Source organism: Schistocerca serialis, unplaced genomic scaffold (assembly GCF_023864345.2).
Source record: "Schistocerca serialis cubense isolate TAMUIC-IGC-003099 unplaced genomic scaffold, iqSchSeri2.2 HiC_scaffold_842, whole genome shotgun sequence".
Lineage (NCBI taxonomy): Eukaryota > Metazoa > Arthropoda > Insecta > Orthoptera > Acrididae > Schistocerca > Schistocerca serialis.
This window is the reverse complement of record NW_026048455.1, coordinates 2,471,723-2,484,580: the sequence shown is the minus strand read 5'-3', so window position 1 is coordinate 2,484,580 and position 12,858 is coordinate 2,471,723.

The window sequence follows — 12,858 nt, the reverse complement described above, 5'->3', positions numbered from 1 at the left end:
AGACACAGAGCCGGATTCCAAGCAGCATTTAAACAAAATCCACCATCTCTGTTAATAAGGTTGCTTGATAATCTGATATCAGGAGCTTCCTTAATAACACTATTCCAATAGCTGGACCTGCAGCCAGAATCTCCGTGTTATTGTATTCCAAAGGATGACCGGTGTCAAGGCAATGTTCTGCAATAGCGGATTTGCTCGGCAGTTGTAAGCGTGTGTGACGCTTATGTGCAATATACTGGTCTTCCACAGTCCTGATTGTCTGGCCAATATATGACATGCCACAACTGTAAGCAATACGATACACCCCAGCCTTACCCAAACCAAGATCATCTTTCACGGACGCCAACAGGGACTTCATCTCAGAAGGTGGACGAAAAACGCATTTCACATCATATTTCCGGAAAATACGGCCAATCGTGTTAGAAATGCTTCCTGCGTAAGGCAAAAAGGCCGTAGACTTAGGTACTACTTCGTTGCTATCGTCACTCACCCGTTGCACAGAAGACTGATGGCGCAATGCACGTTTGATCTGCCTCTCACTATAACCAAGCTGACGAAAGGTGACTTCGAGATGTGACAGCTCAGCTGCCAAACTTTCTGGGTCTGAGATAACGTGGGCCCTGTGAACCAAGGTGCGAAGTACTCCTTCACGCTGAGCTGAATGGTGACAACTATCACCTCGCAGATACAAGTCATTGTGGGTAGGCTTCCTATAAACAGAATGTCCCAATGTACCATCAGTCTTCCTTTTGACCAACACATCAAGGAAGGGAAGGTATCCATTCTTTTCCATCTCCATAGTGAACTGAATATTCGGGTGGATTGAATTCAGATCAGATGTTTCAAAAAAGGGTTTAAATTCTCACTACCAGGAGGCCAAGTAACTGAAGTATCGTCTACATATCTGAAAAACACGCAGCTTTCAAGGTCACTGACTCCAATGCACGTCCGTCAAAGTCCTCCATAAACAAATTGGCCACAATAGGTGACAACGGGCTTCCCATTGCAACTCCATCAGTCTGTTCGTAGTGGTGAACATTGAATAAAAAGTAAGTGGAAGTCAGCACATGTCGAAACAAATTTGTTAAATCGACACCAAACTTAACCTCAATTAGCTGCAATGAATCAGAGAGAGGAACGCGAGTGAAAAGACAAACCACATCAAAACTGACTAAAATATCAGAGTCATTCAAAAGCAATCCCTGCAAATCGACGTAAGAAATCTTAATGTGGTGTTCACACCTACCTACTAGTGGGCTCAACAAACTAGCAAGATGTTTAGCTACTCGATATGTCGGAGCACCAATATTAGTTTGTGGAGCCCACTAGTAGGTAGGTGTGAACACCACATTAAGAACTCTGCAGATTTCTTACGTCGATTGCAGGGATTGCGTTTGACTGACTCTGATATTTTAGTCAGTTTTGATGTGCTTTCTCTTTTCACTTGCGTTCCTCTCTCTGATTCATTGCAGCTAATTGAGGTTAAGTTTGGTGTCGAGTTACCAAATTTGTTTCGACATGTGCTGGCTTCCACTTACTTTCTATTCAATGGTCACTACTACGAACAGACTGATGGAGTTGCAATGGGAAGCCCTTTGTCACCTATTGTGGCCAATTTGTTTATGGAGGACATTGAGGGACGTGCATTGGAGTCAGCGACCTTGAAAGCTGCGTGTTTTTCAGATATGTAGACGATACTTTAGTTGTTTGGCCTCTTGGTAGTGAGAATTTAAACCGGTTTTTGGAACATCTGATCTGAATTCAATCCACCCGAATATTCAGTTCACTATGGTCGTTTAAAAGAATGGATACGTTCCCTTCCTTGATGTGTTGGTCAGAAGGAAGACTGATGGTACGTTGGGACATTCTGTTTATAGGAAGCCTACCCACATTGACTTGTATCTGCGAGGTGATAGTTATCACCATTCAGCTCAGCGTGAAGGAGTACTTCGCACCTTGGTTCACAGGGCCCACGTTGTCTCAGACCCTGAAAGTTTGGCAGCTGAGCTGTCACATCTCGAAGTCACCTTTCGTCAGAATGGTTATAGTGAGAGGCAGATCAAACGTGCATTGCGCAATCAGCCTTCTGTGCAACGGGTGAGTGACGATAGCAACGAAGTGGCACCGAAGTCTACAGCCCTTTTGCCTTACGCAGGAAGCATTTCCCACAGGATTGGCCGTATTTTCCGGAAATATGATGTGAAATGTGTTTTTCGCCCACCTTCTGAGATGAAGTCCCTGTTGGCGTCCGTGAAAGATGATCTTGGTATGCGTAAGGCTGGGGTGTATCGTATTCCTTGCATTTGTGGCATGTCATATATTGGCCAGACAATCAGAACTGTGGAAGACCAGTGTATTGAACATAAGCGTCACACACGCTTACAACTGCCGAGCAAATCCGCTATTGCAGAACATTGCCTTGACACCGGTCATCCTATGGAATACAATAACACGGAGAGTCTGGCTGCAGGTCCAGCTATTGGAATAGTGTTATTAAGGAAGCTCCTGATATCAGATTATCAAGCAACCTTATTAACAGAGATGGTGGATTTTGTTTAAATGCTGCTTGGAATCCGGCTCTGTGTCTCATAAAAAAAACAGAGGGACAGGAATATTGCTTCCTCACCTGTTGATTAATAGTAACTATCGATATTTCTGACGTTGGTTATCTTTGTTTGTGTTGACACTTGTTCTGTGTGTGGTGTCTCTGTGAACCGAGGTATTAAATTTGCTTGCACATTTCTTCTTCCTTGCATTTGTGCCTTGAGAATGGCAGGGTGCGCTCCTGTCGAAATATCGGCGGTGTTCGACGACATCACCCGGCAGCAAACCCGTAAGTCATTTGAACATTCAATTCGCCGGGAAAAGGTATTATCTGTTATTGTCAGAACGAATCTGTTTCCTGATTGTGGTCACCTGAACGGTCCTAAGTTATCAATCCCCATGATAGAGAACGGACATAACACTTCTGGCCACTGTTGTAGCTGTGTCTGTTTCCGACTCAAATTTGCTCTCTGCGCACATGGTATACAATTCTTGTCATTTCTGATCCCCATCTACTTTCCTACCACTCTACCAATACTTCTCCACCCCTCTCCTATTCTTCGCTCTCCACCTTCCAGACCAGACAACAAGTGATGATGTGCTTCCTTTAAAACCTCATCCCTTAGCTTCACTGGCACTACTGCCCTTGGCCCTAGCTTCGTTTGCCGGCCGTGGTGGCCGAGCGGTTCTAGGCGCTACAGTCTGGAACCGCGCGACCGCTACGGTTGCAGGTTCGAATCCTGCCTCGGGAATGGATGTGTGTGGTGTCCTTAGGTTAGTTAGGTTTAAGTAGTTCTAAGCTGTAGGGGAGTGATGGCCTCCGAAGTTATGTCCCATAGTGCTCAGAGCCATTTGAACCATTTGAACTTAACTTCGTTTCACTGCACAGAAGTCAGTCGTACATATTAAATTGTGGCTGTGTCTGATACAATTTAAAATCATTGCCCACGTCCCGTAATTCTTGCCATGCCGCTAGGTCATAACCTACGACTTCTACTTTTGCCACCTTCCTACTTAGTGCATCTGCATTACCGTGCTTTCACAGGCTTGTGCACCACCTCGTAGTCGAATTCACTAAGAGAGTCTAGTGGACAGATACTTCAGTCCCAACAATCACTTCAATGCAGCATCATTTGTCACTACCCGAAATCTTCTCCCATATAAATAGCATCTAAAATATGTGGTTCCATAGATTACGCTAAGCATCTCACTCTCTGTTGTTGAATAATACCTCTCTGTTGCATATAACTGCCTAGACGCACTGGTTACAAGATGTTCTTTCCCATCAATTTCATGACTAAGAACACATCCTAATGTTTGATTCGAGGCATCACATGCTAGAATAAAATCGTTTTCAAAATCAGGAAAGGCAAGAAGCGGACTTGATGTCAACACTTCTTTTGGTTTGTCAAACGCTTTCTGACGCTCTTCTGACCACTCAGATTTCACACCCTTCCGTAATAATTGCGTCAATGGCTGTGCTAAATCTGTAAAACTCTTCAAGAACTTCCGATAGAAATTGCAAATGCCGACAAATTATTCCACTTCCTTACCTGTTTTCGTTTCCCGAAAATCTCTTACAGCCTGTACCAACCTCGGAACTGTTCGCACTATGTCCTTACTGATAATACGACGAAAATATTTTACTTTTTCTAAAACTCTTAACCTCATAAATTTTTCCCTTAACCGCTGTCTATGTTGTTCCATACTACGTGAAAACACTTTAATGTCCTATAAATAGACAAGACACTGCCATGGCTTTAAACAACTCAAGACACTGTCTAACAACCTCTGGAACGTTGCCGGAGCGTTTTTCAAACGTAATGGGATTCTGATGTTCTCGTAATTTCCTCCAGGAGTAGATAACGCAGATTTTGGACGATCCTCTGGTTCCACCTCTAACTAATGATAACCACTTGTCAAATCCATCATAGGATTGTACTGGCACTGTCCTAAGTGATTCAGAGTCTCCGATATGTTTGTAATGGGGTAAGCGTCCGTTACCGTTTTATTATTGAAGTATCGGTAGTCACAACAGATCATGTATTTCGTAGTTCCATCCATAGATTTTAAGGCAAACTACAATACCCGCTCCCCAGCAACTATTACTACGCTCTATAATACCGTCCACAAGCTGTTAATGAATGAAATCCTTCACAATCGGCTACAAATACCTCGGTATTCTTTATGGTATACGGTAATCAGGTGCATAATTCCCAGTTGGTATCCTATGTTTAACTAATGGAGATGCTGGCAACGGCCCTTGCGAAAAACTGAAATCATTAAATTCCCACAATAATTTTTCCGTATGCTCTATTTCTCCTCCTTTCTAGTGTTTAATTTTGTCACACAATGCAGATGTATCGGCATTTAGTCGTTGATCGCTTCGCCTACCTCTCGAACACTAGTCTTCATCTTCTGGCACATCCAAATTTGCTACTAAAACTCCTTTCCTCAAATTCGCGTTTACAGCACTAAGATTATCCACGTTCACGGTAACTACTCGCCCGTCGTTCCCCTCCAGTACGCGTACAATACTACATTCCAAAGAAAAACCCAATGGTCCAAAACTTCATTAGACTCCAATGGTTCAATAACACGTACTGTACTCACAGGTAGATTCGACTCCACACTTACCCAAACACGACTTCCCGGTGCCATCAGACACACATTCATGCGAATTAGGATTTAATGCTAATGTACGCGTTTCAACTGGTCTGTTCATTACATTGAACGCCCATCGCGACAGCTCTGCATCGGCAACAGTTTCTCCTAGCTTAAATAACATTTCACCAAGTTCTACAGTTCGTTGTCCAAGTTCAATTTCGGTATAATGTTGATGCCAGGAATCTACTTCTAAGATCATGTCGTAGCCTTCGCTTACCCATGGTACTACCTCCATGCATGCATCAAATCGGACTTACCCTATCCGAAACTCAACTACCAAATGGTTCTGAGCACTATGGGACTTAACATCTATGGTCATGAGTCCCCTAGAACTTAGAACTACTTAAACCTAACTAACCTAAGGACATCACACAACACTCAGTCATCACGAAGCAGAGAAAATCCCTGACCCCGCCGGGAATCTAACCCGGGAACCCGGGCGTGGGAAGCGAGAACGCTACCGCACGACCACGAGCTGCAGACAAAGTCAACTATCACTGACCCCAACGATGTGACATCCTTATGCCCCACTCCACGTAACCTATATCGTGGTGGGTCTAATTTCCTTCGTCCCATTACACTCATACTAGCCACTTACACTTGCGCCCCTGTGTCCAACAAAATCTTAAACATTTCAGTTCCAATGGATCCTACCACTGAACTTTTCACCTCTGCATATGCATTTGCAGCATTGAAATGAAACAGGAGCTCCCTTAGGTAAACCTTGGGCCCCCAATGCCGTTTAACGATTGTTCACCTCTACTAGTTCCACTTATCCATCCTCTAAGCTGCTGATTTCCACCCCTTCCTCTATTCCTCGGTGACTGGGTACATTGCCTCTGCACATGTCCCATGAGACCACACTTATAACATTTTATTCTCACTATAAACATCATTTGTCTATCACATAACCCCAATGCCACGTCTGTTTCCTCACATTGGATTGCCAGGCGAATGGCTGAATACAAATCTTTCGGAGTCCCTTCACGCACATTCCTCGAAATATGCGCCGGTAACCCCCTCAAAAATACATCAAGTGCCCTTTGCTCGGAACCCTGCAACCGAACACCATTCGCTTCATCGCTCTGACCCAACTCTTTAATTTCTCTTATTCTATCCGCTAATTTCTCTATTGTCTCCCCCTGTCTCTTCGTCATTGTACTCAACCTCTTCCTAAAATACCAAGCGCTATTCTGTTTCTCGTACCTTTGTAAAAGCCCTTTCTTTAACTGCTTAAACTGTCCTGCCTTCCTTAAGGCCTCAGAATACCTTACATATGTCTTCACTTCACTCGTTAACCTAAATAATCCTGGCTGCATGTAACTACTGTTCATCAGACCAGCCATTCATCACGGCTACAGTTTCCAAGTCCTCCACAAACGAACGCACATCCTCAGATGCCTTTCCAGGAAACAGAATAACCAAACTCGTGGCAGCTGGATCAATCTCCTTCTGCGGCATTCTAGGCAACAATGACTAATCGAATGCAGTTTCCTGCTCACTTCTAGATGTTAATTTACTCCTCAACTGTGTACTGTCTGCTGTCAGCTGTGCTACCTTTTCTAAAAAAATGCTTACTGCTTCTGGTTCCGACACACCTTTCGCCCCTGACTCTGGCATTGTGTTGCTTTCGTTCCCTGTCAATCCCAAAACAAAACAATTAAGTACAGAAATAACCTGACTCCCTACATCTCAGTATCATAACACTCAGTAACATCATACTCAAACCAATACAAAAGTAATTAAATGCCACAAAAAAGGAAAAAAATAGTAATAAATCTAACTTCCCTCAATATGCTAACACTTACTCTGACAAGAAAAAATACTATACCCAAGCAAAACATATACAATTGCCTGCCATGGGGTTGACTCAAAAACACAAAAAGAAAGGAAGCGTCCAACACTTAAAAGAAAACTGGTCAAAACTCGCCACATCTTGTGACTGTAATGCAGGCAGTGGGCTTGAACGTCGTACTGTGCAGACGACGACTACTATTCTGACACCAAAACTTAGTAGGAGATTCTAACACTGAATGTAACAGCAACACCAAATGTAGCAGGAAGAGGTAGAAGGCACAGTATTAAGATTCGTCCGAGCTTTCCAAGTGATTTATTGTTTCCTACTAGTGCTGCATTCCCCACGGTCTACGTCACTGGGTCCCACAATTCTGAGGACACCACCCAGCTGTCTGCAAAACAACTTAGTGCGGAATGGCTGCCTCAGCGACCCGTGCAGCACACTGCTGTGTGGCGACCTTTACGGCTGCTGAGTTGGGGCGACGTCAGGGCTGCTCTGGCAGTCAACTCAGCGGTCTTCGCCCCTGCCGCCTCAGCGCCCGCTGCATGCTTCTTAGCCATCGTGGTTAGGATCGCGACGACAAGAGCCTGCGATCCGACAGCCGAATCTGCAGCCCTCGTCCCTGGAAGTCTCCAGTGCGTGTTGGGAGCCAAGATGACTGACCGCGGTAGCAAGCCATGGTATGGCCTACCGCTGGCTGGCTACATACCCCGTGTGGGCCTCAGAGAGTGAAACCAGTGACCCATCGTGAACTGGAACACTGACACCCCATCTGCTGCTGCGTGTAGCTGGTGGTGTGACACGCACCACTGTCCAGGACTGCTGTCACACTTGAATGCTTTGTTAGTGAACCAGCACCTATATACACTCCTGTAAATTGAAATAAGAACACCGTGAATTCATTGTCCCAGGAAGGGGAAACTTTATTGACACATTCCTGGGGTCAGATACATCACATGATCACACTGACAGAACCACAGGCACATAGACACAGGCAACAGAGCATGCACAATGTCGGCACTAGTACAGTGTATATCCACCTTTCGCAGCAATGCAGGCTGCTATTCTCCCATGGAGACGATCGTAGAGATGCTGGATGTAGTCCTGTGGAACGGCTTGCCATGCCATTTCCACCTGGCGCCTCAGTTGGACCAGCGTTCCTGCTGGACGTGCAGACCGCGTGAGACGACGCTTCATCCAGTCCCAAACATGCTCAATGGGGGACAGATCCGGAGATCTTGCTCGCCAGAGTAGTTGACTTACACCTTCTAGAGCACGTTGGGTGGCACGGGATACATGCGGACGTGCATTGTCCTGTTGGAACAGCAAGTTCCCTTGCCGGTCTAGGAATGGTAGAACGATGGGTTCGAGGACGGTTTGGATGTACTGTGCACTATTCAGTGTCCCCTCGACGATCACCAGTGGTGTACGGCCAGTGTAGGAGATCGCTCCCCGCACCATGATGCCGGGTGTTGGCCCTGTGTGCCTCGGTCGTATGCAGTCCTGATTGTGGCGCTCACCTGCACGGCGCCAAACACGCATACGACCATCATTGGCACCAAGGCAGAAGCGACTCTCATCGCTGAAGACGACACGTCTCCATTCGTCCCTCCATTCACGCCTGTCGCGACACCACTGGAGGCGGGCTGCACGATGTTGGGGCGTGAGCGGAAGACGGCCTAACGGTGTGCGGGACCGTAGCCCAGCTTCATGGAGACGGTTGCGAATGGTCCTCGCCGATACCCCAGGAGCAACAGTGTCCCTAATTTGCTGGGAAGTGGCGGTGCGGTCCCCCACGGCACTGCGTAGGATCCTACGGTCTTGGCGTGCATCCGTGCGTCGCTGCGGTCCGGTCCCAGGTCGACGGCGACGTGCACCTTCCGCCGACCACTGGCGACAACATCGATGCACTGTGGAGACCTCACGCCCCACGTGTTGAGCAATTCGGCGGTACGTCCACCCGGCCTCCCGCATGCCCACTATATGCCCTCGCTCAAAGTCCGTCAACTGCACATACGGTTCACGTCCACGCTGTCGCGGCATGCTACCAGTGTTAAAGACTGCGATGGAGCTCCGTATGCCACGGCAAACTGGCTGACACTGACGGCGGCGGTGCACAAATGCTGCGCAGCTAGCGCCATTCGACGGCCAACACCGCGGTTCCTGGTGTGTCCGCTGTGCCGTGCGTGTGATCATTGCTTGTACAGCCCTCTCGCAGTGTCCGGAGCAAGTATGGTACGTCTGACACACCGGTGTCAATGTGTTCTTTTTTCCATTTCCAGGAGTGTGTATATGTAGCTGTGCGCCTCTGTTTTGCTAAATGCATCACTCCATATCATGTAGTCATAACACTTAGGTTGGCCAGTGGGCCCCTTCTGCCTGTGACTTGCCCATGCAAATCGCTGCGCATACTTTGTCAGGCAGTTCTATGCTCCGGTGGCCTCTATTTTACTTCGCGACAGCTGGTAAGCGTAACTCACTGTATACAGGCCCTTGCCTGCCTGTAACTTGTACACTCAGAAATATTGCACCAAAATTGACTTTTTCTATGTCCAGTGCCGCTACAGAATGGTTGATTCCACAAAACAATACTTCTATTAAAATACTTCAGGAACTTTTTTTATGGAAATGTTCACCCTTTAATCATTTGGTTACTGTGGGCATGTATAAACGTCCCGCACACGGTTGCCCAGGTGTTGTGGAGACGTAAACGAGCGCCACTTGGGTTTTCCTACAGTGGTATGGACGTCTGAGTGCATCCTAACCCTGTGACTTCACTGCTGCGGACGAGTTACTTCTATATTTGTTGAATAACGTTTCAAGTGCTTATCATATAACATACGTGTCTCATTTTGTACTACCATTTGCAAATATTGTCATTTAGATATCTCGAATCGTTTCTGAGTTATGACGAGTGGCCGAACGGCTCTAGGCGCTACAGTCTGGAACCGCGCGACTGCTACGGTCGTAGGTTCGAATCTTGCCTTGGGAATGGATGTGTGTGATGTCCTTAGGTTAGTTAGGCTTAAGTGGTTCTAAGTTCTAGGGGACTGATGACCTCAGAAGTTAAGTCCCACATGATTCGCGATATGCAGGAACGTGAATAGGTGCATCGCTCGCTACCACCCGTGGATATTAAAACCGGTTACTCGACAGCGAAATGAGATATCCTTCTGCTCTCAATTCCTGTTTAGAATGACAGTGGACAGTCACGTGAGTTGATCCCTAAAGCTTTGCTAAAAGAAGTGTGCAGTTACTTCATCACGGCCACTGGGGGACTGTTCGTATGAAACAGTTAGCGCGTCACTCTGTACTGGGAAGGGCATGGACACCCAAATAGAACAGATGACGTCACAGTATCGCGCAAGTGCGGAAAAGCAGTCCACTCCACAAAAAAAATTCGCTGCTCAACCTACGACACAGGCACCATGGCAATGTGTGCATATAGACTTTGCAGGTCCCTTTTGGAACACGCATTGGTTGATTGTGGTTGACTCGTAAGGCAATGTTTCTTTTGCTGTGCACAGTGAACTCGACAACGTCACGTACCAAAATTCAGGTGCTACCCCGAATGTTTCAATGAAGTCATAGCGTCAGACGACGGCCCTTACTTCACGCCAAATGTATTTGAAAAATTCTGTGAAAGCAGTGGCATACAGCATTGATTGTTAGCATGTTGCCAGAGCTTGTGATTCATCACGTTGAAACCAATGTTACATATTGTCAGTTTAATTACTGTAAGAAACTCCATTAACATGATCTGCTTGTATGTTGTCTAGTTATCCGAGAAAACAGCTTTCTAGGTACCCTATGAGAGACCAGTGGGCAGGATTCCACACTTAGGGGTTGTGCTAGAGTCGATTAGTCTAAGAAAGCATGTATGCATTTATGTCGAATCAGTAAAATATAACAACGTTGAAGAATGTGTCAAAGCGCTTGTGCGGATGTCAGCAAATTAACACCAGGGGCTGATTGTGTGTGTGTGTGTGTGTGTGTGTGTGTGTGTGTGTGTGTGTGTGTGTGTGTGTTCTCGCGGTCCCGGACTGAAGCGCCTAGAAGCGCTCGGCCACCGCGGCGAGCAGTGAAGAATTCAAATTGTATTCTAACACCAAATGCTGACTGTATCTGTGTGTGTGTGTGTGTGTGTGTGTGTGTGTGTATGAGTGTTTGTGCGCGTCTGTGCTCGTGTTTGTGTCTATGCATGCCATGAACTGAGAGAGGAAGTCAGCTACACGTAATAATGTATATGCATTGTTTATAAGCAGACACGAAAAGGACTGAGATAGTATTCTGACACCATGTGGGTATGTCTCAGTACAGTTCCTACTGACATCACACATACGTTGCCCATTCCCACTGTTCACCTCCCTCCTCGCACCATCCATTTGACGACGACTGTCTGTACTCTGTAAGAATGCAGAGCCGTGCAGTTTTAATTACTTGCAACTTTATTTTTCTTGGCGTTGTTGGAAATGAGAGAATGTTGTATCTATAATCTGAACTGATGCATTTGAGGTGCGTGTTTAAGGAAACTGAGACCTGGTAGTCAAGGGAAGGCAGGATACGGTTTCGATTGTGGACGGGGCCGTAATCAGTTACTATTGGTTGAGTTTTATAATTACAGACAATTTATTTTAAACCAGTAATTCCAGACTCAACACTAAATAAAAATAACACACGTTATCAATGAAGCGATAAACAAATGTGTAAATAATAGTGTTTTCAGTGAGTTACAATTTAGCAAATCTCCATTAAATACAGATACAGCAGATAATGTTTTGAAAGCAAGCCACAGTGATCTGGGCAGAAGCACTTACACGCTAGGAGTGGCAATAAATTAAGAATTGTTTAAAACTCGCTGCAACTTACAAATTACAGGTATTGAAATATTAAAGGCAAATCGCCACAAACACAGCAGAAGGCATCAGACGCCAGGAATGGCACTAAATACGGTTTTAAGGCTTACTGCCAAAATACAAATACCAAATTAGAATTTTAAGACAAATGAACACAATCCCGGCAGAAGGCATTACTCGCCAGGAAAGGCAATAATATAAAAATTTAGAAATCTGCTGTAAAACAGCAAATACAGTACCAAAGTTTAATTTAAAAAAAAAAACAAGCAACTCATCACTAAACGGTTGAAATAAAATGATGGAACATTTTATAACACAACTTTTAACATCCACGGAACACTACACTGCTAGATTTATTCCCGAAGGCGACCATAACTATTAACTAGACATATGTAATGTAGGCATTACAAGCTATTGTAATAAAAAGTACAATAATGAAACACACGGACCAGAACGTAAGTCCCTTTAGAGTACTGAGCTAGATTATACCCGAAGAAGGTGTCGACTGAAGGAGCGTTACACTAGACTACTGGCCATCAGACCTCCTCTAGAACACACGTCTTACAAGAACCAAGGGCCACAGACGGTGTTCCAGGAATCGACCTCTGAGAAGGTCCGGCAACAAACACTTTCGCGAGCGATGAGATAGGTAGTCAAGAGTTGCATTCACCTCACAAGATGGTAACTCAGACTAGTGGCAGTCTAAGGAATGATTAATGATAATCTCTTTGAAGCTACCTGACGTCCGATAATCCAAACGCAACGATGGAACAATACGCCAAAGCCGGAACTGGCGGTCTGCACTATGTCCCCAGAATACTGTGTTTAGAGCGCCCGGAACGAGAAAGGAATCACTACCACCAGAGTAGAAGAATCACCAATCGGCCTACAATCAAGAAAGCTGTCAAAACTACACGCCTTACCGGACAGCAGCGGCAAAGCGAGGTAACGTACACTGCCGTTACATTCACTAACCCCAGGCCAGGTAACTGG